We start from the raw sequence: 16443 nt of genomic DNA on the forward strand, positions 1-16443 counted from the left end.
AAGTGCTATGGAAAGGATGTAGAGCTGAAGCATTGTCTTTTTCTGCCAATGGGCTATGTGAAATAAGCGACAAAAGGGCGAAAATCTGGGCCAAGTGAGAGTAACAGCGATATAGTTCATCCTCGATTCAAATGTGAGGCAGAGGTATATAGACAGTCGCTATATAATGAGTCTCACTAACGCCACACCAAATTTTGCAGCATCACTGGAAATGAAAGGATCTTGAATTTGGTTATCTTTTCCTTAGTTTTTATTTTTTTCTTGAAGGAAACAATTTTGCGGGTTTCTGAATTTTGGTTCCTTCTCCCTTGCATTAAAAAAAAAAAAAAAAAAAAGGGAGTAGAATAATTGCTCTGCGACCTGTGGCGAGGATCTTGTTTCAGGAAATTTGCTTAAAATAAGCACTTTCACTAAAGTTGTCGCTAGATGGCGCCACCACAGGTGTCAGGTGATGGTAGATTTGGATTCTCCTTGTCAAATTACCTTATATAGTGCCACTTTTAAGTCTCCAAAGGCCTCCTTTTGACAAATCTGCCAGAAGCAGAAACAGAAGAAAAAAAAAGAACGCTGGCAACTTATTGATCCTCTGGCTATCGCCGCAGGTAAAAATAACTGAATACATTTTGAAGGCCAGATAATAGTTACCTTCCAGCTGTTGTATCTTTAATGTGCACAGGGAATATTCCACGGTATTCTCTCAGCAGTCAGATAGGGAGGGTATGTTTATGCTCCTTCTGATGACCACAGCCACAGCGTCACAGCCCCAGGTATTAAGTATAGGAGTGTGCGGATAAGCTCTTTAGTAATGCATTGTGAAAGGAATGATCCTTTCTTTAATCTCATTCTTTAGTTGATGCATTAGTAACAAAGATATCCTTACATGAGTGTAATAAAGTGATGAGAGTGATTTCTGAATGTGAAGTGTTGTGCTTGGGCTCTAGATGCATGATATAAAGTAGTCGAATTTTCAGTTGCCACCTTCATAAAAAAAAATGGATGATTTTTTTTTTCAGTCCCCTTTCAACCTACCGCAATTCAAGTCCACCTGTTACATATATATATATATATATATATATATATATATATATATATATATATATATATATATATATATATATATATATATATATATATATATATATATATATATATATATATATATATATATATATATATATATATATATATATATATATATATATATATATATATATATATATATATATATATATATATATATATATATATATATATATATATATATATATATATATATATATATATATATATATATTTAATGAATGGAGAACACCTGTAATCTGGTGGATGGATTTATATACATATATATATGATTATCCTAGCTCATTTCATCTTGTAAAAAAAACAAAAAAACACAGTAACTAACCCAACCCAACCTAACCTGACCCAACCCAACCCAACCTAACCTGACCCAACCCTACCCAACCTAACCTGACCCAACCCAACCCAACCTAACCTGACCCAACCCAACCCAACCTAACCTGACCCAACCCTACCGAACCTAACCTGACCCAACCCAACCCAACCTAACCTGACCCAACCCAACCCAACCCAACCTAACCTGACCCAACCCTACCCAACCTAACCTGACCCAACCCAACCCAACCTAACCTGACCTACCCTAACCTAACCCAACCTAACCGAACCCAACCAAACCGAACCCATCCCAACCTAGCATAAGACATTCCGACACAACCCAACCAAACTCAACCCAACCTAAACCAATTCAGCCCAACCTAACCTAAACCAAACCAAACCAAACCCAACACAACCCAACCCAGCACAACCCAACCAACACAACACAACCCAACGCAACCTAACCCAACACAGCACAACCCAACACAACCCAACCAACACAACACAACCCAACGCAACCTAACCCAACACAGCACAACGCAACCTAACCCAACCAAACCTAACCCAACCCAACGCAACCTAACCCAACCAAACCTAACCCAACCCAACCCAACCTAACCTAAACCCAACCTAACCTAAACCCAACAAAACGAAACCCAACTCAACCCAACCCAACCAAACCTAATCTAAACCCAACCCAACCTAACCCAACCCAACCCAACCCAACCTATCCTAAAGTACCACCACGACCTTTCTTGTATGTCCAGGGTGAGCTAGTGGTGTGGTCCCCCTCCAGTGTCCGGGGTCTGTGCTCTCGTGGCCGGCGCAGTAGAGCTCATCTTCTCAGAGACCAGGGACTCGCACCTGCCAGAGCTTAGCAGTCTGAGGGGCTAATTCACGAAGGAGACGCTGAAGGAGAAGACTGGGCAGGAGTAGTTTCATTTGTTTAGTGGTTATGTGTTTTTGTCTGTTTTATGTTGTTAACTACAATTCTCTCCTAAATACTGTTTCTACTCTGAGATACTGTTTCAAAAAGCCTTGATAACATGCGAGTGTGTAACTATTGGCTTGAGATGTTTCTTGAGCAAATAATAATAATAATAATAATAATAATAATAATAATAATAATGTTAATAATAATGATGATGATGATGATGATGATGATGATAATAATAATAATAATAATAATAATTATTATTATTATTATTATTATTAATAACAGCAACAACAACAAAAACAACAAAAACGATAATTTTATTATTGTTATTATTATTATTATCACTTATTGTTACTTTTATTATTATTATTATTATTATTATTATTATTATTATTATCATATGTTATTTTAATATAAAAAAAGTCATAGTAAACATTCTGATAATATACTCTCAAAAGGGCCTATCGAAAAACCCCCATTCTCGTTGGGTAAGGAGGCTCCCTAACACCTTCTCCTAAGTGATTTATTTTGCATCTCACATACTGTCCTCTTCTGTGTAATATAAATTCTAACATGGCCATACTCTGCATAATAATGTATAGAAGAATATTAACTGGCCATACAAAAGATAAATCGCTAAGGAAGAGGTGCTAGGGAGCCTTCTCAAGCCTTTTAACTCAGTGGATATCTCTGTAAATGGATCAGGAGCAGAGAGAGAGAGAGAGAGAGAGAGAGGGGGGGGGACTTAGCTGAATAATATCGTGTGGGGATTGAAAGGTTATCCATCCATCATCCATCTTTATTTTTTTGCCCATCAGGAGTGTAAGGTGACCAGCCTCACTCGCCCCTGAGTTGCATAATGTGAGCAATTAACCCCAACCACCCCTCAGACGGAAACACTTACAGATTCCATTCAGTTCGGGCGCCTTAACCCATTAGACCACCAGGCGTCATTTGGTTGCATAGTTACCACCCAGGGTACTTAATTATCACGTCTTGTCACACGATGTAGTTGCCTGGAGGCAGCACTACACTGAGTGAGTGGATGATATTAATGATTATCATGATAAAAATAATAACAATGATAATAATAATAATAATAATAATAATAATAATAATAATGATAGTAGTAGTAGTAGTAGTAGCAGTAGTAGTAGTAGTAGCAGAGTATAGAGAAAGACAAGATGGGACACTCGTGTGAGTCTCTATGGGAGAATTGTAACTCCGGGAACGGTGGGGCCGCCCGACGGCAGATGTGGAAATTGTGATACCAGTCATTTGTGAAGCTTACACCACACCAATGTTTAACGTGAATGTTAGCACATATGTGGGTTGTAACAATATCTTCTGCATCATTATATATAGATAGATAGATAGATAAATAGATAGATAGATAAAACGATGCACTAATTTGGAAATCTTACTAAAATATTTTGCAGGAAAAAATTAGTACAGTAATTAAATACAAATGAGAGTGGCACTCATCACTGACAGCTCATACCTCTCGACTTGACACACTGGCCTCAGACTGTGGTTTACACCTTCATTTAAAACTCCTGACACTAAATCAAGTGTCATTCAAAAAGTTGAGACATAGGGAGTAAATAAGTAAGATATATCAGGCCAATCTATTAAGAAATTAAAACTCTCTATTGCAAACTGACATTTCATTTTTAGCCCACTGCATTTTAAAGTTGACAGTAGCTTTATTCAGGCTTCAAAAGTTACTGCTACACAGAATACACTCCAAGTCATATATATCAAAATGAGATATAACTCAACATGAACTATAGCAATATCACTGTGTGCCTATTAGAAAGCATTTTTAAGAAGTTAGACTGGGAGAACATAGCAATATACATAGATGGAGAAAAGTTTAATAATTTAAGATGCGCAGATGACAAAGTCCCAATATTAGAAACAGCAGAGACATTGCAAGAAATGTTTAATAATCTTATTAGAGAAAGTCTCAAAATAAGGCTAAAGATGAACCGGGGTACGACTACAGCACACCATAAAGCGTCATCAAAATAGAGGAAAAAGCTCTTGAAGAAGTTGAGGAGTACAATTTCTTGGGGCAACCACTAAACCTAACAAAATATCATGAAGGTAAAATGAAAAGACGTATTACAATGGATGGAAGGCTTTTGGTAAACAAAAAGACATCATGAAAAGTAGGTTACCATTATGTAAGAAATGAAAAACCTACAATTAATGCATAATCCTAGCCACGACATTCATGAAGGATAACCATTGGAGCAAGAGGGTAAACTGGACTCCATGAGATTGCAAGTGTAGCAGAAAAAGACAAGACAGGAGATGGAGATGAAATAGATTAGTTTGCAGGCAAAACCTGGCAGATTTTAGCTCAGTCGAGAAGTCCATGGAGAAGGTTGGGGAGGCCTTTGTTCAGCAATGGATTCTATATGGATGATGACGATCATTGCGTCTGTGTTCACAGTCATACACGGAACTCAAGCAAATTGGTTATGGATTTCTAGAACAGCATAACAATTGATGCAAGCACGATAGCAATTATTCCAGTTGGTAAAAACTGATTAAAGTCTACTGTAATGGTGCAACTAACTTCAACTTAGAGTTTCAACAACTAACCCTGTGAAACTATGAACCTGTGTTTCACCTTTTAAACTTGAAAGACATTACCTCCACAACTAAATCAGTTGCTTTTGGGACTCATCTCCTTGACCTATAAGTTAACAACACTCAGTAACCATAGATAAAACACCGAGAAATAAAATAGCATGAGCAACATAAAAGGGCCCAATACCCTAGAACAACACTCAGTAACGACTTGTAGCGTTTATACAAAACATGGTGAATTAAATACCAAAGCAACAATGAGAGAATAACCAACCAGATCGACATTTCTAATAATTTCATCAGCGTGAACTTAGTTTCGATAAAATGTGATTGACAATATATCACTCACCTTTCCTTGTCCTTTGGGAATCGAAAATAAATAATTCTGGCCTTATTTGCCTAGAATTTCTGCAGTAGTAGTAGTAGCAGTAGTAATAGCAACAGCAGCAGCAGTAGTGGAAGCAGCAGCAGCATGTGTCGCAGTAAAAGTAGCAGTAATAGTAGTGGTAGTGATTATATTGTTAATGATAATAAAAATCATCATCATCATCATCATCATCATCACCATCATCAAATAATAATAATAATAATGAAAATAATAATAATAATGATAATAATAATAATAATAATAATAACAATAAACTACTGCTACTACTATTATTATTATTACTATTACTAATGACACTACTACTACTACTACTACTACTACTAATGAACAGATTAAATGCGTCACTTCAATGGTTCAGAAAGCGTTGGAATAGGCGGTGGCATTGGTGGTAGAGTCTGACTGCACACTGAGGCGGAACTGCAGCAGGATGATCAGGTAGGTCATTACGAAGCTGAGCACCTGTAATTAACACACACCTGTAATTACCATGCACACATGTAATTACCACATGCAGCTGTAATTCACACACACCTGTAATTAACACACACACCTGTAATTAACCCCACACACCTGTAATTACCATGCACACCTGTAATTACCACACACCTGTAATTACCACATGCTGCTGTAATTAACACACCTGTAATTAACACACATCTGTAATTAACACACACCTGTAATTAACACATCTGCAATTAACACACACCTGTAATTAACACATACCTGTAATTAACACACACATCTGTAATTAACACACACACACACACACCTGTAATTAACCCCTTCACCCGCGTTACCGTTCTTGCCGTCTTTTGGGTATGGGGGTAGCCCCAACTCATTGATGAATTTGTCGTCCATAAAGCATAAAAACTTTCATCAGAGAAAAAGTTTTTGGCTGATCAACGTCATTTTTGGAGGCGTCATTGCTTGACTAGTGCTTGTCAAAAGTAATGAGTTGGCAACTCTGGGTCCTGATACTGGGAAGAGAGCGGACAGGTTATTTAGTACCAAATGAGCTGTGAGTGTGGGAGGTACTGTGCAGTTTGGCCCTTAAAATTTCCACTCTTACCCCCGTCCCGGCCGTGCAACATATTTCACTATACCAATAGTGCTTGTCTATAGTGTTTGTGCACTGTTGTGATTAGATTTGGTGATTGCAATAGGAAATTTGGTGTTTGTGAAGCATTCCTGGTCGTTATCAGCTGTTGGCCCATTGAAGATTGTGCTACTGTTTTAAATCAACTACACTGCCTCTACCCTGCACCAAATTTGAGTATTCAACTATAAAAAGAGTGACAGTGAATCATGAGAAAATAGTGTGCATATCTAGTGTACAAGGAATTGGTGAAATACGTGAAAGGAGCTTAGAGGAAGGCAGGAAACTGTCGTACAGTCACAACATGGCTTGGGTACACCGTAGTTTTTCTGATTTTTCTCGAAAACTGTGAGGCCTAGGATCACTGTTATTGGCTCAAATGAAAGCCAATGAAATTCTGCATAGGATGATAACATAAAAACATGACAGTGGCAAGAAAAGTTTTTCGGTAGAGCTCCCTGAAAAAAAAAAAAAATGGTTGTCTGTCAGATATGGGTTTTACTTTTTCGCTTATTACTCGAACACCAAACTTCGTATCAAACTGGGACCTCCGGCATTCGAAAGCTAATAAAATTCTCTTTCCAATGATGTATAACATGTAGAGATTGATTAGTAAACATTCGACTTATGATGTTGGGAAGTGAGATCTTTGCTCACGATTGTTTATTACCGAGGCCCTAAGGTACGTATGGTGTGTTTGTGTGTGTGTGTGTGTGTGTGTTTTTCTTATCGTGTAGTACATTTTTTGTGGCAAAATGAATATGTTTGGGTGGTGAAAATAAGCTGAGAATACACTTTTTTGGAGCGGGCGGGGGGGAGGGGAGATAAGCCCATGCGTCATGCCACAGAAAACTTTTAAAACTTATCCACAAGCAAAAGGGTTAACACACACTAGTAATTAACACACACACCTGTATTTAACACACACACCTGTAATTAACACACCTGTAATTAACACATACCTGTAATTAACACACACCTGTAATTAACACACACCTGTAATTAATGCATACTTGTAATTAACACACATCTGTAATTAACACACACCTGTAATTAATGCATACTTGTAATTAACACATCTGTAATTAACACATACCTATAATTAATACGCACCTGTAATTAACACACACACCTATAATTAACACATACCTGTAATTAACACACACCTGTAATTAACACATACCTGTAATTTACATACACACACACACACACACACACACACACACACACACACACCTGTTATTAACAAATTCATGTACACTCAAACACACACACACACACACACACACACACACACACACACACACACACACACACACACACCTGTTATTAACAAACTCACGACTCAAACACACACACACACACACACACGCACACAGATACACACACACACACACACACACACACACACACACACACACACACACACAAATACACACACCTGTTATTAGCTTCTTCTCACCTGGCCAAAATCGCTACTCCATTTTAGCCCATTTGGTGGCCAGACAGTAGTTAAAATGGAGCATAACTCTGAGTAGTAACCAAGGAGATTTAGTTCTACTTGATAACGAAACTGCAAATTGACAAAAATTTGGAGCAAGTTAAATTAAACGACCATAGTGTATGTGTAATTTTAATTGGCTATATATATATGTGAGAAAATAGGCATATGTCAATTACTATACCCTTTTCACTCTAACCTGGCCTAAAATTCCCATCTCTCCATCTTGAATGCGGAGATGTAACAGTAAATGAACACTAGATCATTGTGCTGGTCACGAAGAAGTGCTATGGAATGGGTTCAGAGTTGTAGCATTGTTTTTTTCTGCCACTGAGGAGTATGAAAAACTCTGTAAAAGGATGAAAATCTGAACCGAGTTAGAGTGAATGGAGTACAGAGGCTATCACGCTCCATCATCACTAAAAATGGATGTATCTCACTTATCTTATTATCACTTGCCTTTAGCAAGGCAAGGCGATAACGTTTTTGTTGGTGAGTGTCCATGTGTGTGTGTGTGTGTGTGTGTGTGTGTGTGTGTGTGTGTGTGTGTGTGTGTGTGAGTGTGTATGTGTGTGTGTTTTTCTGTTGGCAAAATATCTCAATAAGCTATGGTCGAATCTTCACCAAACCTTCAGGAAAAAAGCAATTATGTGGATGTGCAGAAGCCTATTACTTTTGGTGTGGATTTGATCAAAGACGACCCTATGCCAGACGGGAGAGGATGTAGAGCGAGAGACTAACGAGGAGAGAGTATGTGAGTGAGGTGCATGCAGACTTATATGGAGAGTCAGAGTGACACATGAGGAAGTGAAGGAGAGTTGTGGTGTGGATGTGGATGTGATAGGAAGTGTCAGGAGAAACACATTGAGGTGGTTTGGCCATGTGGAGAGGATGGAGAGCAAGAGACTGACAAGGAGAGTGTATGCGAATGGGGTGGAAGGGGGGAGAGGGAGGGGAAGGCCGAAGATGAGATGGAGGGATGGAGTAGAGAGGTATTTGAGAGGGGGGGGGGATGAGCTGGGAGCAAGGCAGTGAAACGGCGTTGGAGACCGTGACATGAAGGCGATTTTTTTGTGGTCACCCTTTATGGGAATGAGGCGTCTGGCAATAGATAGATAGATAGATTTACTTCTTGTGAAATGCGGTGACTGAATTCCGTAGAGTTTTGAGAATTATCATCAAATCTGGTTTGTAGTTACCTTGTACTTTAGCCAACAACATATTTTGGCGGGCGATTAGCATTTTGCTCCCGATTGCTTTTCTTTCATATCTTTATACTATATCTGAAAACACGGTCCTGTCAATAAAAAATCAATAAACTGCGCTAGGTGTCTTTTATTCCGAGATTAATTTACGAAGTGTCTCTAAATCAAATACATATATATATATATATATATATATATATATATATATATATATATATATATATATATATATATATATATATATATATAAATATATATATATATATATAGACATAATTATTCCTGTCATTCCCTGATTTAGCCTTGCTGAATCTCGGTTAGTTGTGGTTCCCTAACACCTTTTCCTGTGTGATTTATCTTGTTTATTACACCATGCCGTCCTGTACCGTCTTATATAAATAATTCCAACATCGCCACACTCTGCAGAAGGATAGTAACCAGCCATATCCATAATAAATCGCTCAGGAGGAGGTGCTAGGGAGAATATGGGCCTTGGTCAGACTGAATGTTAGAGGACAAAACTCCTACTCTCATCGCTTAAGAAGGCTCCCTAGCACCTCTTCCTTAGCGATTTTTTTTACGGAACTTTGTACGTTATGAATAATGAGTATGGTGACATCAGAAGGATCTAAGTAACACAGAAGGGTTGTAATAAGCAAAGTAAATCGCTTAGGAAGAGATGTTCGGGAGCTTCCTTGACCGTGCACCACAAACAGCCAATAATAATGAAGATAACACTGAATGACGATGATATTTAGACTATTCCTATCTATCAATATATCTATCTATCTATATTATTGTCTACTTAACTATTTATATTATTCATTCAATCTGTCTACCTACCTGTACATCTATCCTATCCATCTATCTATCTATCTATCTATCTATCAGTTAGTCCATCTCTATCTAGTTATATTGATATTATTCTATCTATCCATCCATCTATCTATATCTATGTATATTCTATGTATCTGTCCATCTATCTATCTATCTATCTATCTGCCTGTCTACCTATCTATCTATCCATCTATTTGTATATATGTACAGTTGTGCTAGGAAATAATGTCACAAGTTCCATTTATTGTCAGTGGATTTCTTGACATTACTTAACAGCGCTAATGTGTGTATGTATGTATGTATATATATATGTATGTATGTATGAGTGTATATATGTATGTATGCATGTACGTATGTATGAGTGTATATATGTATGTATGAATGTATGTATGTAAGTATGTATGTGTAACTGTATGTACATAGATGTGTATGTATGTATGTGTAAGTGTATGTACATAGGTGTGTAGGTATTTATGTATATGTATGTATGTACGTATGTATGTATGTATGTATATCTATGTTTGTATGTATGTGTATGTACGTAGGTGTGTACTAAATGTATGAATGTATGTATGTATGTATACGTATGTATGCATGTATATGTATGTACATGTAGGTATGTATGTGTGTATGAGCATATGTATGTATGTATGTATAGTATGTATGTATGTATATGTAAGCATGTATGTGTTCTTACCTAATTGTTCTTACCTAATTGTATCTTTACAGGAATGAGTCAAGCTCGTACTGTCCCGTGTCTTAAACCATATTTATCGTACATATCCTTAAATTTGTGAATTGTTTTGGCACACATTCTTTCATTCGGTAGTGCATTCCATTGATCAATTGCTCTGTTTGGGAAACTAAATTTCCTCACGTCTTTATCACCTCTCTTCTTATGCAGTTTTTTGCAGTGTCCTCTTGCTGATGCTTCTCCATATGTTAAGTAATCATTTATGTCTATTTTCTCCTTTCCTGATGTCCACTTATATAGCATTATCATGTCACCTCTTTTCCTTCTTTCCTGTAGTGTTGGTAGATTCAGTTTACTTAGTCTTTCTTCGTAGCTTAGATCCCTTAAGTTTGGTATCCATCTTGTAGCGGCCCTTTGAACTTTTTCAATCTTCTCTGTGTTTTTTGAGATGAGGACTCCAGACTACTGATGCATATTCCAGGGTTGGTCTGATGAATGATGTTATTATCCTTCTTAGCATGTCTTCATTTATGTATGTGAATGCTATTCTCATATTTGCAAGCAGTGTATACATGTTCCGTACCTTCTCACTGATGTGGTCAGCCGGAGATAGTCTGCTATTGATAATCACACCTAGGTCCTTCTCTCTTTCTGATGTGTTTAGGGTTTTATTTCCTAACTTATAATCCCAATCAGGTCTTTTTCCACATTTTCCAACTTGATTACATGACATTTGTCCACAATGAATTCCATTTGCCATGTATTACTCCATTCATGAAGTTTATTTAATTCTTCTTGTAGCTCTTTACAAGAGTCTGTGTTAGTAATTCTCCTTTGTATTTTTGCATCATCTGCAAACATATTTAGATAGCTTTCATTTCCAGTGTTCCTTTTTATATCATTTATATACATTAAAAACATGATTGGTGCCAGCACTGAGCCCTGTGGTACTCCACTAGTCACTTCTTTCCATGATGAGTAGTTTCCCCTTAGTACTGTTCTCATTTCTCTTTTTATGAGAAAATCTTGCATCCAACAAAACAGTTTGCCTCGAATTCCTCCTTGATGGTACAGTTTCCATAAAAGTCTTTTGTGTGGTACTGTTCAAAAGCTTTCTTGAAATCTAAATAGATACTGTCCACCCATCCTTATCTTTCCGGTACTGTGTCTGTTACTCTGTCATAGTAGCTCAACAGATTAGTAACACATGATTTTCCTTTTCTGAAACCAAACTGTCTTTCTGTTATCATATTGTGTTCTTCTAGATGATTTACCCAAGCTTTTCTTATAAGCTTTTCTAATACCTTGCTTACAACACTGGTCAGTGATACTGGTCGGTAGTTGAGTGGATTTTGTCTATTTCCTTTCTTGAATAAGGGGACAATATTTGCTTCCTTCCAAATATCAGGTAGTTTACCTTGACTCAAGGATTTCTTGAAATTTAAAAATAATGGTTTACTTAACTCCTTTGCACATTCTCGTAGCACACAACATGAAATTTCATCAGGACCATCTGCTTTTCCTCTGTCTAATTTACTTAACTCCTCCTGTATTACTTTCTCTGATATTTGTATATCTGGTAGTATGTGTGGACATGCATGTTCCACATAGTCCCTCTCATAATTTTTTTCTTCTGTAAAAACTGATTGGAAATTATTTAGTGATTCACAAATATCTTTCTCTTGTGTATAGGTGATTCCCTCGTCCTTAATGGATTGTATTATATCTTGTACTTTGGTTTTGCTTCTGATGTAGCTGTAAAATAGCTTCGGTTGATCACTACTTTTATTTATGATATCCTCCTCAAACTGTTTTTGGGCTTCCCTCCTTATTCTTGTATAATCGTTTCTTGCCTGTTTGTAATTATTATATGCCCTTTCACTATTGTGTCTTCTGTATCTATTCCACAACAAATCTCTTCTTTCTTTTGATTTTTTACATTCTCTATTGAACCATTTCTGTATTTTCTTATCTGGTTCTTTGTGCCGTGGGATGTACTTCTGGACTCCTATTTCATAAAATTCACAGAATTTTTTATATACAGCAACTTCTAAGAAATACTTCTTTAGGTCATGATAATTTCCCTTTTTATAGTTTAGGCTCTTTTTATAACTTTCATTGCTGTTAACTATGTCATATGCTATCCTGAAGTTGCAATTTAGTACTGCATGGTCGCTTTTGCCGAGTGGAGGGTGATATATTAAACTGTCAATATCATTTTCTCGCCTAGTAAATATGAGATCTAACATTGAAGGTACAACGAGTCTTCTTTTTTTGGTGGTTTCCCTCACATGTTTCATTAGGAAAAACTCTTGCACGAGATCCAGGAGCTTTTGGTCCCAACAGATTTCTTGGCTTATTATATCTAGAGTATTCCAATTTATATTTGTATTAAAATCTCCAGTTAGTATAATTCTTTCCGATTTCTCTTCCATTTTATGTAATAATGCTCTTAAACTCTGAGTTGTACTCTCTGACAAGTCCTCATATTCGTCTCTTTCCCATGTGTTTGATCTGGGTGGCATGTACATATTGGCTACAATTACTTTCCCTTCAGATGTGTTGATCTCTGCTGCAATCAGTTTTACTTGTGAGGGTATATCTAATTATATTTCATTGACTTTTAGATTTTTCTTAGTTAATATTATAATTCCTCCTCCCTTCTTTAAATTTCTATCTCTTCTCCATATATTATATTCCTCTAAGTTTAGTATGTTATTTGATATCCTTGGTGTTAATTTTGTTTCAGTTAGGCATATTATATGTGGTTCATTTTCTCTGACATTGTCATTCGTCTCTAATAATTTAGATACCATTCCATCCACATTTGAGTACATCAACTTAATCATCTTGTTTATATACTTGTCATAACATGGTTCTACTTCCTCCTTTTTATTCCCTCCTGTTTGTGTACCACTTTCGTACCTGGAATCCTATTACTTTGTAAAAAAAAATGTGTTCTTCTCTTCTTCTGATCTTCCCTCATTTTTTGTTTTTGCTTCCTCCCTCTTCTCTTTCAGTAATTCCAGTTCCTCTTGTGTTAGGCATCTTTTTATCCATACATTTTTGAACTCCTCTTTTTCCATAAGATTCTTTGCATTTTTTAGTATCTCTTCCACAGTGTTTACACTCTGGAAAGTTACCTTTAGAGGTCTTGACTTGCTTTTCTCGTATTTCCCTAACCTTTGTGTGTATGTATATGTATGTATATGTATGTATGTATGTATGTATGTATCTATATATGTATGTATGAGTGTATGTATATGTACCTGTATGTATGTCTGTATATGAGTATGTATGTATGTATGCATATGTATGTATGTATGTATGTATGTGGGAGTAGGGGGGGTTTTCAAGAATACTCCCCCAGTATCCCTGCCTGTCGTAAAAGGCGACTAAAAGGTTGGCGGAGGGTTAGTGCCCCTCCCCAGAAAACAACTAACTAAAAAAAACAAGAAGCCTCGGACAAGGACTGACCAAACAATGACGACCCAGGACCGGACAAAGGACTTGGTAATGGATACATGGAATGTAAGAGGAGCGAATGATGAGGTGAAAGAGAGAGAGATTGTCCAGGTGCTTGAGGGTGCGAAAGTGGATGTATGTGGAATAACTGAAACAAAATGGAGAGGAGAAAGTGTGAGAGAATGGGAGTATGGATGGGGTATATGTGCAGGAGTAGGTGAGAATGAGAGGGCAAAGGAAGGAGTATGTATAGTTGTGAGTAAAAGATGGAAGAAGAGCATAAGACAGTATGGATCAGTTGGGTCAAGGATTGTGTGGGTGAAGTTGAAAGTTGGAATACAAATGTGGGCGATTGTGTGTGTGTATGCGCCAATGCAAGATCGTGCTAGAAGAGTGAGAGAAGAGTTCTGGACAAATATAGAAGTGTGCATGGAAAAGTTTGGAAGGAATGAGAGAGTATTTTTGATCGGTGATATGAATGGTAAAGTTGGGAATGTGAAGGTGGATGGAATAGTTGGTGAGTGGGGTGTGCCTGCTGAGATAGATGAGAATGGGAGTGCATTAGTGGACATTTGTGCTGGGAGGGGGTTGGTGATAGCCAATACCCTCTTCAAGCATAAAATGATCCACAGGTATACATGGCGAGTGATGAGAAGGGTGGGTGGTGAACTGCATGAAAGGAAGGCAATGACTGATTATGTGTGTGTGGATGAAAGGATGCGAAGATGTGTAATGGATGCAAGAGCTTATAGAGGTTGGGGGAGTGGACTTTCTGACCACTACTTGGTGGTGGCCAGAATTAGGATTCAAGTAAGATGGAGGAATAGAAGAAGGGAAAGACGAGAGGAAAGAGTAGTTGCAAGGAAAGTGGAAAGGTTACAAGAGGATGAGAAAAAGGCAGAGTATAAGAGAGAAGTGGAGGAACGATTGGGCAAATATGAATTGGAGCAGATGGGAGACGTGGAAGGTGTGTGTAGGATATTTACAGAAGAAATATGTGCAGCATGTGATGTGGTGTGTGGAAGGAAGAGAAGATGGAGGGGGGTGCAAGGAACAGCGTGGTGGACTGAAGAGGTGAGACAGGCTGTGGCACAAAAGAAGAAAGCATACAATGAATGGATGAGAGTGGATGAGGAATTTGGAAGGAATTTGAGTGTAAAGTGGAGGAACTGTAAGAAAATGTTCTGGAAAGAGGTGAAAAGAGTACGACAGGGTGGAAGTGAAGTTAGCAGGGGAGTGAAAGATAAAAATGGTAGATTACTAGTGGAGAAGGAAGAAAAAGTGAGCAGATGGAGAGAACACTTTAAGGAATTGTTGAACATAGAGGATGGAAGTAATGTGAGTATAAGTGGCTGGGGAATGGCTGGGAGAAGGAAGGAGGTGAGAAGGCAGGAAGAAATCAGTAGGATAGAAGTTGTGGAAGCAATGAAGAGAGTTAAATCGGGGGAAGCCCCAGGAATTGATGGAATGTGTGGTGAAATGCTGAAGCATGGGGGAGAGATAGTAGTAGAATGGATGTGGAAGATGTGCAGATTGGCCTGGGAGGAAGGTGTAGTCCCGGAGGATTGGAAGTCAAGTATAATTATTCCCTTGTACAAAGGAAAAGGGGAAAAAGAAGTGTGTGGTAATCATAGGGGCATTTGTCTTCTTAGTACAGTATAATAGGAAAAGTGTATGGTAAGATACATATTGACAAAGTTAGAGAAAGAACAGAGAAATTAGTTGGAGAAGAACAGGGAGACTTTAGGAAGGGAAGAGGTTGTGTAGATCAGATATTCATTCTTAGATCTTTAGTGGAAAAGTTTCTAGAGAAGGGAAAGAAGTTGTATGCGGCTTTCATGGATTTGGAGAAAGCATATGACAGGGTGGATAGACAAGGATTGTGGAAAGTGTTAAGAATATATGGAGTAGATGGGAAGTTGTTGAATGCTGTGAAGAGTATGTACGATGGTGCGAAGGCTGCAGTGCGTGTAGATGGTGAACTAAGTGAATTTTTCTCTTTGAAAGTTGGGTTGAAACAGGGATATGTCATGTCTCCATGGTTGTTCAATCTGTACATGGATGGGGTAATAAAAGAGGTACAAGGTAGGGTAGTGGATGTTGGAGTGGCCCTGGTGAGAGAGGATAGTGTTTGGAGACTCCCTGTACTGTTGTTTGCAGATGATACTGTGTTGTTCAGTGAAGACGAAGGGGAGCTGCAAGGCTTGGTGGATGAGCTTGGGAGAGTGTGTAAGAAACGGAATCTAAAGCTGAATGTAGGGAAGAGTAAAGTGATTGTCTTTGAGAGAGGTGAAGTCAGTGAATGTACAGCGAGGGTGGATGGT

The sequence above is a fragment of the Coenobita brevimanus genome, chromosome 32 (assembly GCF_032717465.1).
Source record: "Coenobita brevimanus isolate Jiangsu-jjx chromosome 32, ASM3271746v2, whole genome shotgun sequence".
In the NCBI taxonomy this organism is placed as follows: Eukaryota; Metazoa; Arthropoda; class Malacostraca; order Decapoda; family Coenobitidae; genus Coenobita; species Coenobita brevimanus.